The 14,185-nt window shown below is 40.5% G+C and overlaps 1 long non-coding RNA gene across 1 annotated transcript; it reads left to right on the top strand.

The window, feature by feature from the left end:
* Positions 1-2,638: 2,638 nt before the first annotated feature.
* On the top strand, positions 2,639-13,930 carry LOC115609089. Its single transcript, XR_003991741.1, has 4 exons — positions 2,639-4,107; positions 10,919-11,098; positions 11,489-11,668; positions 12,422-13,930. It is a non-coding gene; the product is annotated as an uncharacterized LOC115609089 (long non-coding RNA).
* Positions 13,931-14,185: the final 255 nt, after the last annotated feature.

Raw genomic sequence — 14,185 nt, 5'->3', positions numbered from 1 at the left:
AATTTGAAGACTCCTTCATTTACTCTGCAGCTCAGTCCAGAGCTGTTTCCATTAAGCTGGCAAAGTAGTCAAAAGAAGGAACTAAAATCACTGGATTACACCATAGAGACATGGTTGGATACTCAGAAAAATGTACATGACTTGAATTTATAACAGAAATGCCTGTTCCCTTCTCATCTTTTACCAAAACCAATTAATTAAAAGAGCTTCAACAAACACATGGGCTTTACCTCTCTGCTAGGCTACCAGTATTTTACACCTGTGTTTGAATGGAAGAGTAGATTGGGATATTGTCCTAATGCAAGTGAACAGAACTAATTTAGACACCCTGACTTTGGTGGAGTTCTCAGATACAAACGAAAGAGGGAAGAGGTAAAATGATTGGTGGTGGCACACAGGGCTAATTTCAAAACAGTAAAATTGCCCAGCAGGCTAAAAGGAAATGTACAACACTCTTCAAGCTGAATGATTTACAAAGTCATAAAACATCAGAAGAAATAATTTGATAACAGAATCAACCCTAAGTGACACTCATTGCATATAGTTTGAAATAGATACCGGTTTACATTCTGTTGTTTTGTACGAATACATTTGACATTGAAATGTATGTAGGTATCTACCTGTCCGTTACTGCTTACTTATATAATTTTAAATGCACAAGATTTTTCCAGCAGTAATATTTTTCATTAAATCCATAGGCACTAGAAGCACTTTTTACCTTCTACATCACTCAGCAAAGTGGGCAAAGAGGAACTGTGTGGAGAGGTAAAGCTTTCCTCTACCCACTTTGTTTACTTGCATTAGCTATCTTAAATCAGGTTAATTTTCTAATAATGTGGATGTCTATCAAATTATGTGTTAGTTTCTTAGGCTAAGTAACACAAGATTCATTACTGAAATAATTTGAAATGGTAAAGGGTAAAGCAAAGCAGTGGAAAATATACTGTAGAGAAAACTGTTGCAATGACTTGTAGAAGCAAATAATGTGAGCTAGCAGATTATCCTATCTCTACTTGCTTTGAGTCTGATGTGATCTCTGAAATGCAGATTCAACAATTGGGGCAATTGTCCAGTTACAGCAAGGAATACCAAGGACTTTGAAAAACTGAAGCCTTTTTCCCTATTACGCTATAAAATCAGGCTTATATGCCTAATTGTGAATAGGAGATGGGATCTGGTAGGTTCCTGTCCACCAAAACCAAGTCACACTTTTTTTTTTTTTTTTTTTAATAAATTACTGTTTGAAAAGCTTTTATGTATCATGTTACACAGAATCTTCTCACGAAGGACTGGGTGTATACGCACATCTCTGCGTAAGACCCAATATCTTGTTCAGTTATTCTATAAGAAACAAAGAAAATAATATAAATAGATCTAAATCATATACATATAAAAATATGCAAGATTTTAGAAAGATTTTAGCCATCATTTGCTTTCTATTGTTATACACTACACACTATAAATTGTGTATACACTACCTTATAAATTGAAGATCTTTATCATGTAATTCATAGTTATCCATGTTCTATAAGCCACATTGTAATTGCAGCTAGCATTATGAGTCTGCATTATTTGTAGGTCTCTGGATTCAGTGACATTCTAGAAGATGCAGCTGTTGAATTGCTTTTAGCTGGTTCAGTAATTGTTGCAATTGTTTTGCAGTTGACTTTAATTCCTGGGATTTAGTGGGATTGATATTTAAAAAAACCTAACAAAACAGGAAACTATCAACAAATTACATTCCTAATGTATGCAGTTACATTGGAATCTGTTGATGGCTCTCGAACAGATAAAGACCTAACTGTATAAATAAGGAGGTAGTTTAGAATCTAACATAAAAACTTCACCCTGGTGTAATTCTATTGAATTTTAGTGAAATTACACAAAGGAAAATAAGGGTGAAACTTAATGAACTAAAGTCAGGTATACTGCTCTGGTTCTACAAGGGGTATTGCTATAGTAGGAGAAATACACAAGTTTGGAGAAAAATGAAGCCAGGGTCACCACAGGAGATACTCTGCATTCCTTCTGTCAACCTGCACCTAGTTTCCAGCTACAACTTCAGGTTCGTATTTCATGGCTGAACATCCAATAACTTTAACCTGCCAAACTTTGCTGCTGTGGTACAGCTGCACATAATGGTATAAGAACGGTTGGCCCCGTGTTTCCTGTGTGAATGAACTGGTTATCTTGTGCAAGCCCCCTACTCAAAAGGGGCCTCCCAGAGGAGGTTGCCCAGGACCACATCCGGATTGCTTTTGAAGGTCTCCAAGGATGAAGAATAAGAATTAATCTGATCTCTGGTGTCTCCTATTTTTCTTTTGTATGTGATAGAGAAGCCTTAGCACATACCTGGAAGTGGAAGTAGATTATTCCACCTGGGGTTGAGAGGGAGACCTGGTTAGTAAAGTCTTAAATAGAAATCTCAAAAAAACCCTCCAAAACAACAACAAAAAACCCAAACAAACAGAGATGCAGTAGAAAGGGAGGAGCCAAAATGAAGTATTTCCATCCCCTACCAGATATCAGAAGAGTCAAATTTCAAGATTGAGTTCTAGTAATGATTTATATTTATTTTACCTGAATAATGTTAATAATATGAATAATTGTTAATATTATTAATATTAATAATAAATAATATAAAATGTGTTGGAAATATCTCGTAGGTGATAAATAATTATATTGTGTATTTTGATGGGTGTTAACCCTTAGAAAACTTACATTGAGTCAGGGGGTTGCCTAAGAACAGAGAAAATATTGCAGAGGTGGAGAGATGGGATCCTCTGTGGCTGATGTGAATATTTCATGAATGACTGGTATTGACTAAGGCACTTTGTTAAATTTGTGTTGCTGCATTTAAAGTTGTTAGGCTTTGATCTGTTTCAACAGTTTTGCTAACACTTTGCACTAAATACTTTGCAAATCATAAGTTTTTAAGGGGACTAGAGAATAATTTGTACCTTTTTTAACTGTGTGGGATTTTCTAAACTGTTACCCATATTACAGTAATTATTTTGAAAGCTCTCTGATATGACTGTTTCTCATTATAATGGTTTGGTTAATCAATTGCATATAAAAATATCCCAACAAACAACTGTAACAAATCAGAACCACTTTTCCAAGATGTCTATATAACTTTGCATTTTGGCTGCATTTTGCACTGGTCAGATTTCCAGTTGTGATGCTGCTTTCCAGTTGTCATTTTCCTAGGTAAGTCTCTTCATGAGGGACATTTTAAAGCCTGAGCACAAGGGAGTAGCCAATTTTATCAGGGAGGGTACAAGGGAAAAATCAAGGTAAAACTGAAATGAGCTAGAAAACCCCTACAAATCTTACACTGTATATTTTAACAGTCAAAAATGGCTTATATAAAAAGGAGATTTGTAATAGAGATAGTTCCACTGCCCTCGATGTTTTAATATGAAAAAATACAACTCTAACGTCATGTGCAGCCCCCAGTCAGTAGATTTTGTGTTTCCCTCTGGGCTTTCGGTAGTCATTGAAGAGAAGCAGTAGTTGGAGAGAAGGCAATTGGAAGGAAGACGAGGGGAGGTAAACTGTGCCCACAGGCATATGAGTGAGGACAGAGCTCACATGGAGACCTAGATCTGAGAATTACTCCCATTTGGTCCTCTGTCTCTGAGCCTGTGACTCCTTCAGCTCCTGCTGGATCTGGGTCTTAACCTGCAATTTCTGATTCCTGAAGTACTCTTTGTTTCTTTTCTAAGCAGTTCTGTGGCTTCCATTGAAACCAGTGGGTAAACTGCCTCCCTCCTACTCATTTCCTGTCTGCAGCAATTTCCTCTGTCCTTCTGTTTGTTAGACTTTTATGGTGACTGCATTTTTTCCCCTTCATGCTTACTTAAGTGGGAAAAATCCCAAATAATCATCTGTACTCAATTTTCTTCAGCCGTTTAACTATTTCTATCCTTGATGTTGCTTTGCACATCTTTCTTGGCAGCTTTTCAGCCAAATCCTTGTTCTAGCAGTGCCTGGGCTTAGGACAGCATCCAAGTTTGTGATGGGATTTAAAAACCACATGGAACATCCTATAGTTCACCTGGTCTGACACCATATCACGTCAAGACGCTCAAAGAAATACACTTGGTAGGTGATGTGTGTTTTCCTGAAAACAGATAAAACACCTTCCACAAACATTTTTGAATGTTTTGAAAGTCCTGGTTAATGCTTTGTTCATCAGTTCTCTCTTGTACGCAGCAAAATGCTACCCCTGCAAGTAGGGAGGAAGAAGCCCTTTAACGGTTAAGATTCGATCATTGTTATGAATAACACCCCACTCTTCACAGTGTCATAACCTAAAAGCTAGTCCCTGAGTTCAGAGAGATACTCTGGTCCTTGCAGGATCGAAGCCCCTCGGCTCTAATAAGTGATCTGCCCAGAGCAGCGAGAGCCAGTGACAGCAGGAATTAAGGGGCAGCTTCAGAAAGTGGCTGGGTCTTTCCAGCTGGCATATTACACTAAATCACCAGTCCCGTTGATTACACTGATACCTGCAAATGTCATTTCAAAATAAATAAAACATATTCCAGCAAATCCCAGTGGGATGCACCTGGGCCCACCAGCACCTGTCTCGCAAACTTTGTGCTTGCTGATGAAAGCATTCTTGCAGGTGGCATTAGTGAGGACCAATGAATCATCTTGTCAGCAGCACGGAAAAGCATTATTGTTCTGTGTCATTTGGCTTTCAGTGTGGTGATTTCAGATGACAAACTGCTCATTTGAATCTTAAACTCAACACACGGGTGACATCCCCTGCCGCTGCCTTCAGGATGCTGCAGAAAGTAGAGAGAGCTCCATCTGCCTGCGGTGAAGTGGAAAACCATGTGGAATAGATGCTTATCCAGGGATGGTGCATCTTGTCATGCCCTGTACTTTAATTTAGTTTAACATATATAGGTAGCTGTGGAGGTAACCTCTCACACATTTTCTCTTTCTAAAACTCATTGGTTCTGCTAATTCACCCAGGAAGTCCTGGGTAGCATTTGGAAATGGTGCCAAGAGCACTCAGCCAGCCAGCGAAGGAAGGATTAATCTCAGCTAAAGCTGCTCTCATTAGTACATGTGAGAGGACATAAAGTTACTGTTAGGGGAGAAAGGTAGGGTACTGCATTGAGGTAACATTGCCTTATGGCCAGGCTCATAGCGTCTGATTATATCCCAAGCTTTCTCTCTCTTCTTAAGCAAATTTGTTCCCTCCAGTGACAGCTCATTAACAGAAAGGTCCTCTGGCTTTAGCAAACTCTACCTACAGCATAATGCTATCAAGTAGCATTCTTACTAGAATTTTAAGGTGGTTACTTGATGATTGCCAGAACAGAGGATTGATTGCCACTCCCTGGGGTTATATGTTATGTGTTACCAGGTTTTTTTGTTTATTGTAGTCAAACTTCCAAATCTAATCTCAAAATAAATAAAGCATATTCACAAGGTCCTAGCAGAGGCATCCTGCTGTCCCAGTGATGTAATAAATAACAGAAAAAGCTTAGATCCTACTTTTGCTTAAAAAAAAATTTCCTTGTTGTGGAAGATAGACTCTCTTCTCCATGAGGCTTGAAGGAAAAGAAGTTATCAGATATTAAGGCAGAAGAAAATAAATCACAAAAGATTTCTCAGGGCAAGAAAAGATAAAGAGGAGGGAGTTGAATGTTTGTTTTGGGTTTTGGTTTTTGGTTTTGTTTTGGCTTTTGTTTTTGTTTTTTTCCTGAAGGGGGGATTAGAAATAGCTTATGAAATGCACAGTTGTGGAAGCTTTCATAGAACATGTCAGGGTTGAAAACAACTCAAAATATAACAAAGACTAAAAAGATTCTTTCCTGAGGCTAAAGCAGATTGCTTTCTCTGAGCTAGCAGTGTATTGTTTCAAGCATGGCTGGAAAGAGGCTAATGGTGTTTAGTTTGTAGCTGTCTGGAAGATGGAGGAATGTGCCCTTCTGTGACTAATGAATGCATGTAGGAGAGCTGTCAGAGAGCTGGAGCTCTGTGAGCAAAGAAGAGGAGTGTTGTGAAAAACACATATAGCCTATAGGGTCAGATCATCCCTGTGTCATAGCCTGAGTGCAGTATTTGTCCTGTTTATCTCAAATTTCCCATGATAATCTTTGTTTTATGCCTTCTTTCTGTAAAGAGGGACCTTCTAGGACCTTTGTATTTCTCCTTCTTTCACCCTATTAACCTGTCACAGGCAAGACAAAGTGGTAGAAACCTAGTAATAGCACATCTGTAGCATATGATGTTTTGTAGACTGGCTGGTTTCAGAAGGTCACTGTTCTGTTGAAAGACACAGAAGAAAATGCCAGGGCTTCTGGGAGAGGCAACTTGCTGGTAACTGTACCTTGGTACATAGGCAGTTCCTGTTTCTTACGGCTTTTAGAACTGCTCCTGCATTCTGACAGCGAAATCTATGAAGGCCAAAGCTATAAAATGAAATATTGGTGATGAAACCACTAACGGGATTTCTTTTATCCCTGATACTCCAGAATTGTATTTGGCATTTCTGCCTGGTCAAGTCTGTCAAACCAAGTGCAATTTATTTTCTTAATATTCAGCATGTTTGCAATAACTCTGTAAGGCCTACAGAAAAGGTCTGGACTTTCTGCCAAGACGGGCCATCTTTTCAACCTTTGTGGCAGGTAAAATAAATGGAGCACTATTCAGGATGGGACACTAAAAGATTTAATATATGATCCATTTTAAAATACAGGTCTTTTTATCATAAGCCTTTATCCAGTACTGCTTTTGTCCAGGAGAGCCTTGATCAACAGCGATTCTAAATATCCCTCAGCAGAACCTGGCAGTTTGATAATACAGTCAAGGTGTAAATTTTCTTCTCTGTCTTACTGCTGTTTCATCATAAAGCATAAAATCTGAGTTGGAAACTCAGAAGTAGGACTTTTTTGTTTTGTTTATGTATACCAATGTCTGTCATTTATGTTTCAGCCTGAATTCTAGATAAAGAGCTCTAGAAAAACTCTAGGTAAAGCAAAGTGTAGCTGACTTCTTAAGATAAATGAATTTAAAGCACTACATAGAACTATAACTGAAGTAGTACACATCACTGTACAAGGTACTGGACACCCAAGACACAGGTTCTGTAGATTCTGTGAACGAAAACATTTCTTTTGTTTAATTTATTATGTTTAAGAAAACAGGATTTATCATGTCCTTGGTAAATAAAAAGGATTGCAGCAGCAAATCCTTGACTATCACCCAAGTCCCTTACTGTAAGCAATTTTTGAAACTCCAGATTTTAGGCTAACCACTCAGGTCAAAAATGACTTACAATGCATGTAAGGATCACGTAATGAAGTGGTTGGAAATTACTTAATTTGTCCTCCATTATGAACTCTTCTTCTGCAGCACCCCTAGCTACAGTATTCCCAAAGCCAGCTGCTATCTGCAGCTGAACAGTAGCAGGCCTATTAAGCCTCTTAAGTACTTGCATTCTAATTGCTAAATTGGGTGGCCAGAACCTTAGTCTGTGCAATTGCTTCTATAATTTAGATTCTATCAGTGTTTCTATTATGAACCCTGTTTTCAGCCCAAGATAATTTAAAGGGGCTTGTTTTTGGTTTTGTTTTTGGTTTTGTTTTTAACAGTGAAGCAAACCTCTGGTCTGTGATTTCATCTGCTTTGCGTTATTTCCTGATTAATAATCAAGCAAACCTTTGAAACATTCTGACATTTGTCATTAACTGTGTGCCCAATCTTAACCATTCATCAATGCATCTTTCATTGTGAATACATGTATTTAAAGGTTATTCTTCTCTACTGTGCCTACTCTTAGTCATAAACTATATAAAAGTGCTTAACACTATCCTTCAGGCCAGAAATCATGGTCTGATGGCTATATAAAATGGGACAAGCCAGAGTAAGGGTTGCGAGTTTAAAGTAATAACTTCTGGAGGCAGAGTAGTGAGGACATTGGTTTTACTAAGCCTATTGCAGTATTCAGGCATGCATTTTCAAAGATTTACAGGAGCAGAAGGTGTTTATTTTGGAGTTTCATCTACAGTCTCAGAGGTTCAGATGAAACCACTGTGGCCATAGGAAGCGAGTAAAGATTGTATAAAAAGCCACTCTGTCCGAAACCTATGGCTGTAATAATCTTTAATTGTCAAAGCTGTGCTCCTTACAGATTTATGTGAGAACTACTTACCAGTGTCTAGAGCAAACAGAACTGCTGCGTCTTCAGCAGCTTTGGGAAGACAGGCAAAGTTAACCTGTATTACAACCAGGTCAGTCACTTCTGTAAGTTAAAGTAATGAAAGCTAGAAGTTAATTTCCTGTGTTCTATTAATAGCAGCTCCACAAATTAGTTTTGTGGAGTTTCTGGTTTCTGAAGCAAAAGCCTTGATTCTGGTCTCAACTCACACAGGGAAAAAGGCTGTCGATTACCTTCACAATCCCTCTCCCTCTGATCTGTTGATGGCATCTGCAGTCCTCCGTGCAAATTACAGCAGCCAGAGGAGCTGTTCCTGATAATAACCAGAGCATGACGACACTGACTACATCTCTAATACATGCCCATGCCAGGAGCTCCGGGGGAAAAGCAGCAAGCAATTCTGCCAGCTATCTGCCATGTGAGCATTCCGCTTACAGAGATGCAGTGTGCTAGGTCTGATCCTGCTGACATCGTGGCCCTTCCCTCCCACTGACATAAGGAAGCTCCTGCGTGTTGCAATATTATCAAGTTAGAGACTTCAGTTGAAGGCTTATTAGCTCCAGCTCTTTCTCTGCTGGATACAAGTCACTCCTCATTATCTCACTGAAACTGCTTACCCTCCTTTGTGCATTAATGTAGATAATAGGGGATAATGCAATGAAAATTGATGGATATTTGTAGTTGTAAAAAATGGCAAGTGGTGAAGACCAAGCTTTCTGACTTTGGTGTGGTCTTTCTGTGCCGTGCGGAGCACAAGAGGAGAACAAGCCCTGCAGGATTCTTGCTGGGAAGACTATGTTTGAGCACAACCTGTCCAGCTAGTGCCTCTTCCCTTGCATTTCATTCCCTTTTCAGCTGCATAGCAATTAATGACCATAAAAACAGCTTTACAAAAGCCCCCCATTACTCCTGTATTTAACTAACTTTTAGAGCATCAGACCGTAGTATTTAATCACAGCCTGCTGAGTTTTGGAGGGTTATTTGTTCTGAGGCTCACTAATGCTTTTCTTCCATTCAAAAGTGCTTCAGTATTAACTTCTCTTTATATTTCAGACTTGGTCTGGTATTTTCACAGCTGTTCCCAGCAGCAGCGCAAGGACAGGCTCAGTCTCACACCTCTGACACTTGCACACATGCTGACCATCGCTGCCTTACTTTTTTTATTAGATAACCTCAGTTCCAAAACACCTATTTCTCCTAAACTGAACCTGTGGGAGTGCGAGTACTGCTGTAGCCTAACAAACGGGTGTAAGGCCTCTCTGTGTCAGCAGGCTTTTACCAGCCCTTTTGAAAGCTAGAGCTACTTTCTTTTTTTTTGTAGAACCGAAGGACTTGTGCTTTATGTCTTCTATTAATGTGAAGGTCTAAGTACCGAGGGTGCACAGCCAGGTGGATGCCTTCCAAGTAGCCATAGTTTTTTCCCTGTATGCTTGCAAAGGAGATAAAATCTCCTTGGGCACTGCTAACAGATGACTTGTTCTTAGACATACATCAGACTCTTTATGGCTCTTTCCAACCTCAGTCCTGTTCTGCTGGGACTGGACTCAACAAGTACATATTCTGACGTGCAATTCCTCATCTTGGGCAATACATTAAGAGCAGGAATGAACGAGGTCATACATTGATTAGGGGATAAAAGATGTTATGACCAAGAGCTATCTTAGGACCTGTCCTATTCCCTGTCCTATTCTCAGTCACTGGACACTGCTGCTCTATTTCTGCCTAAAATTACTTCCTTCAATGTTTGCTTACTGGGATAATCCCTTCTATTACTTTATCCACTGGAGATGTGGGCTGTTCCATAACTGTGGCAGTACTCCCTTATTTTATTTTTAAAGATGCCCATTAGTTAAAACGATTCTATTTACTGATTCTTAACAATGCCTCAGAAGCTTTTGTTCTGCTGTATTTGTCTATGTTCAGGCTTAAGGCCATTTCTGCCATAAATCATCATTTTCTGCCTGTCTTAGCCTCTAAATGATTTGGGCCCAACAGGCTGATCTGTGTTTCAGTAGCTCCCTTCCTGATACACATGCCGGAGTTCCTCTGTCCACCTTTATTCCTGCTTGCCCAGCACCAACAGTACAGAAGGGTTTAGGGAGGGGAAAAATTAACACAAAAAAGCAGCTGCCTTTCTTCAGCCACTGTGTATCCTGCCCTGCAGAGGGATGCTGGCCCCTGCTGAAAGCCTTTGCAACATTGGGTCTGCAGAGGGCAGCGTGGCTGTTTCATCTGTTGGAAGCTGGATTTTAACCAACAGCTGTAGCTGACAGTTTCAAGAAGGCCACTTCCACATCCGTCTTACTCAGACAGTTGTATGCAGTCTCCAAACTAATAATTCATCATTTGCACATGTACTTCATTATTTTATTAATATATTAGAAGGGCTCTGATTTATTTATTAAAATAATTATTATTCTTATCAAATGATGACATGTTATTCAGGAAGATGCATTTGCTATCTCACAACTAATTGTGCCAATTAAGTTTTCATGGTTCTACCACAAAGTACAGCTCATTCCTTACTTTTGAAATGCAGCTGCTGAGATACACACAGAAAGGAACAGGTAGGTTATAGTTGTTAGTTAATTTCTGCAAGTGGAGTTTGTTGTTATTAGGTCTTCAGTGATATTTTCAGGCAATCTGGTTTCTTGTTCCTTATTTCCCAAGTAATTTTGTGTCTTTTCCACCTAAAAGGGTTCTAAATATTGGTTTTGTTTGTTTGGTTTTTTACAGACTAGCCATTTGCCACAGGACATTGAACCAAGTTCAGAGATATTTCCTCATATAAATCTGGTGGCTTAGTTCAGCCCTTAATGGGAATCGATGGACATCTGCAGAGAACATCTTTCTTCACTGAGGTGGAACCAGCCCAGAAGGAGTGATAGCATTTTGATGGAAAGCTGAGATGCTGTGGTAAGGCATCTCAGGTCTTGCAGCAACGCATGTAGTTTATGTCTTCAGAGAGGGGTCAGGTCCATATTTATCTGAAGGGGCTGACTTGAGTGATTAAGAAGAACAAAATATATCTGCCATTTCTGGGTTCATCATATCCAGGCATGAAAATTTTACAGATCTTCTGAGGAAAATAGAATTCCTTCGAATAAGACAAACTGGTTATTGATGCAACAGTTCTGACTGGCTCTCAGAGGGTGTAATGTCTGAGCAGATTCATGGAGTTGCAAAATCTCTACCACCTTGTTTCCCCACTAGCACCTTCAGGAAACATCATTCCTCCTTTGATAAGATTTCACTCTTGCAACTGCACTCAGGATAGGTACAATTTATATTCTCTTTCACAAACAGATGGATGCAATAGCTGCTGCAAATTGCCAGGGTGCTGCTCCCTCCTCCTCAGCCCCTCACACACCTCTCAGTGATCGCAGGAACAGAGTTCAGCTGCAGAAGTGTTACTGCCAGTGACACGGGCTTTCTCCACCTTCTTTGTACGTGGTGGTTTTGGCTTTGCCACTTACTGGAAACTGTGTAAGTAGAAATTAGGGTCGTAAAATCAGCACTATGCTATTTGGCCAATCCCAGCTTTAAGGCTGTTTACATGTTTAGAGGCCAGATGGAAGTGCGTGAAAGACTAGTATTCACATCAGGGATTTTCAAGCACATATTTATCAAAATGGCAACTTTTTGATGGCAAAACACAGTTAGTGTTTTGGTTCTGGTATTGGTGGACAGAATTATCAAGTTTGGGGTGACGTTTTTTCTTTCCCAAAGGAATCACAGTTCAGATCTTTTCATTATGATCTTTAATGACATGGGAAAGGTCATTACCTTCAATGACCAATTCAATTCAATACTATTCTAAGTGGCATTTCACAGTGTGTTTCACTGTGACGTAGTATTCATGTTATAGTAATCTCTGCTGAGAGATATCACTTGAAGGGTGAGGTATGCAACCCGCTGAAGTGAGGATTTAGTGTTTTCAGTGGAGCACATGAACAGTTATCACATCTGATCAAACATATAACTCTGAGCAGGAAATCCTGGCCATTAATGAAATGTTTATCAGCTCCAGGGCTACTCACCTTTTCATAATATCTGGGGAAACAGAATTGTCACTGAAATTTACCGTGTGGTCCAAAAATGCTCTGGGATTTATGGGGCTTTGGGATTTATGGGGCTTTGGCTGGGGAGAGAAGCAACCCACTGCAGAGCTTGTTCAATTGTAGTTTTTTTTCTTTTCTTAACACAGCAATAGTAATTCATGCGTCTTCCGGTCCACAGGCACGGTAATGAAACTGAATATACCCTAGAGAAGCCTTTGCCAAATGAAGGTTTTCACCCATAGGTTTGTTCTCAACAAAGGAGGGGCTGGCATCACAGAGCCAGTCAGCCGGGAGGACAACGTCTGGCTAGCATCTGCCTCATGGCCACAGAAAACCTACAAGCGATCCACAGAATTGCCAGCACCTGCCTAGCAGCATAAGGAGAGGTGTCATACAGGAGTCACTCTCCTAGAAGAGGAGTGAAGGAATGACTGTGGGTGGTAGCTTGCCACCAGCTATGGATCCTTTAGGAAGCTTTGGATAAAGGGTGGTGAACCACAGCTGCTGTCCCTGGATTGTACTGTGTTATACTGCTGCCTCTCATGAACGTCTAATAGCAAGACAGAAATGAATATGGCTGGGATTTTCTCCCTGAATCTAAATGGCATGTGCATGGAAGCATAATTTTGCTCAAGCCGGTATAGTTTTTAGCCCCATTTGTGTGACTTTTACTTTATCAGCTCACTGTAACAAATTTCTTGTGCTGTATTAAGAGCACAGAATCTTGTTAAGATATGGTTCATTTATATGATATTCACTTTGCCTTCTTACTTTGTATTGCTGCCTCTGGGTATCCTAGAGTTGATTTCTTCTTGTAATGATGAAGAGAGACACTGCATAGGGAAGTAAACACGTCTGAACTGGTGTGCAGACACAATCCAGAACCGGCCATGCCTGACAAGAGTGCCTGAGGAAATGCCTGGGCACAGTGAGGTGGCCAAGGGTGGGAAGGGTCATCTCAGCAGGCAGCACTGGGGTAAATCCCATGCACAGTGCAGTGAGGCTTTTATACTAACCAGTAAAACACTGTGATAATACAGAGGGAAATGAGTCCAAAAGAAGTGAGGCATGATAATCCAAATTTCCTGTCTGTGCTCAGTGGAGGACCTTTAACATTGTGTTCCAGCTCACTAACAAATGCTGTTTCTGCACTACTTAAATGACGGGTGACAGCAGCGCTCCTTAAAGAGCTCACCTCTCCCTGGAGATCTGTGGAACCAGAGCCAGGAGGCACCGTTTTGCATGGGCAGGCTGTGCAAAAACTTCATCTGGAGGCTTCCAGATACAATGGACACTTTCAGAGAGAAACATAATGTTTACATCTCATCTCATAATGCCCCCTGATAAACCACCATCCACCTCTTCCAGCTACATGGTGGCACCAAGTTGGCTTGGGGCTGGATTTTCCCGCTGGATGTGTGGTGTGTTCCACTAGTCAGCAGCTCTCCCTGTACAAGTGAGCCGAGAGCAGATGTCTCTCTGCTGCGTGTCACCACACACCCCGCATCTGCAGCAAGAACCTATCCCGTTACCTTGATAACATCTGCGAGCGGATGCATGACCTGGGATGGACTTACCCCAAATGCTGCTCCTGGGCAACATTTCTCACTCAGTCTGTTCTCACCAATGCATTATTTTAGACTGGATATTAGGAAAAATTTCTTCACCAAAAGGGTGGTCAGTTATTGGAGCAGGCTTCCCAGGGAAGTGATGGAATCAGCATCCCTGGAAGTATTCGAAAACTCTGTAGACAAGGCCCTTAGTGACACGGTTTAGTGGTGGGCTTGGCAATCCTGGGTAATGGTTGGACTTGATGATCTTAAAGGTCTTTTCCAATCTAGTTGATTCTGTGATCCTACGATTATTAGCCCTTTCACTTCAGCTCTGGCTACCAGACCACTTCATGTGTGCCTGGGAACCCCTTCAAGGTGCGCAGTGGGCT

This window comes from Strigops habroptila, chromosome 5 (assembly GCF_004027225.2).
Source record: "Strigops habroptila isolate Jane chromosome 5, bStrHab1.2.pri, whole genome shotgun sequence".
NCBI lineage: Eukaryota > Metazoa > Chordata > Aves > Psittaciformes > Psittacidae > Strigops > Strigops habroptila.
Note: the sequence above shows the minus strand (reverse complement) of the source record. Positions and strands in the feature narration are given on the sequence as shown.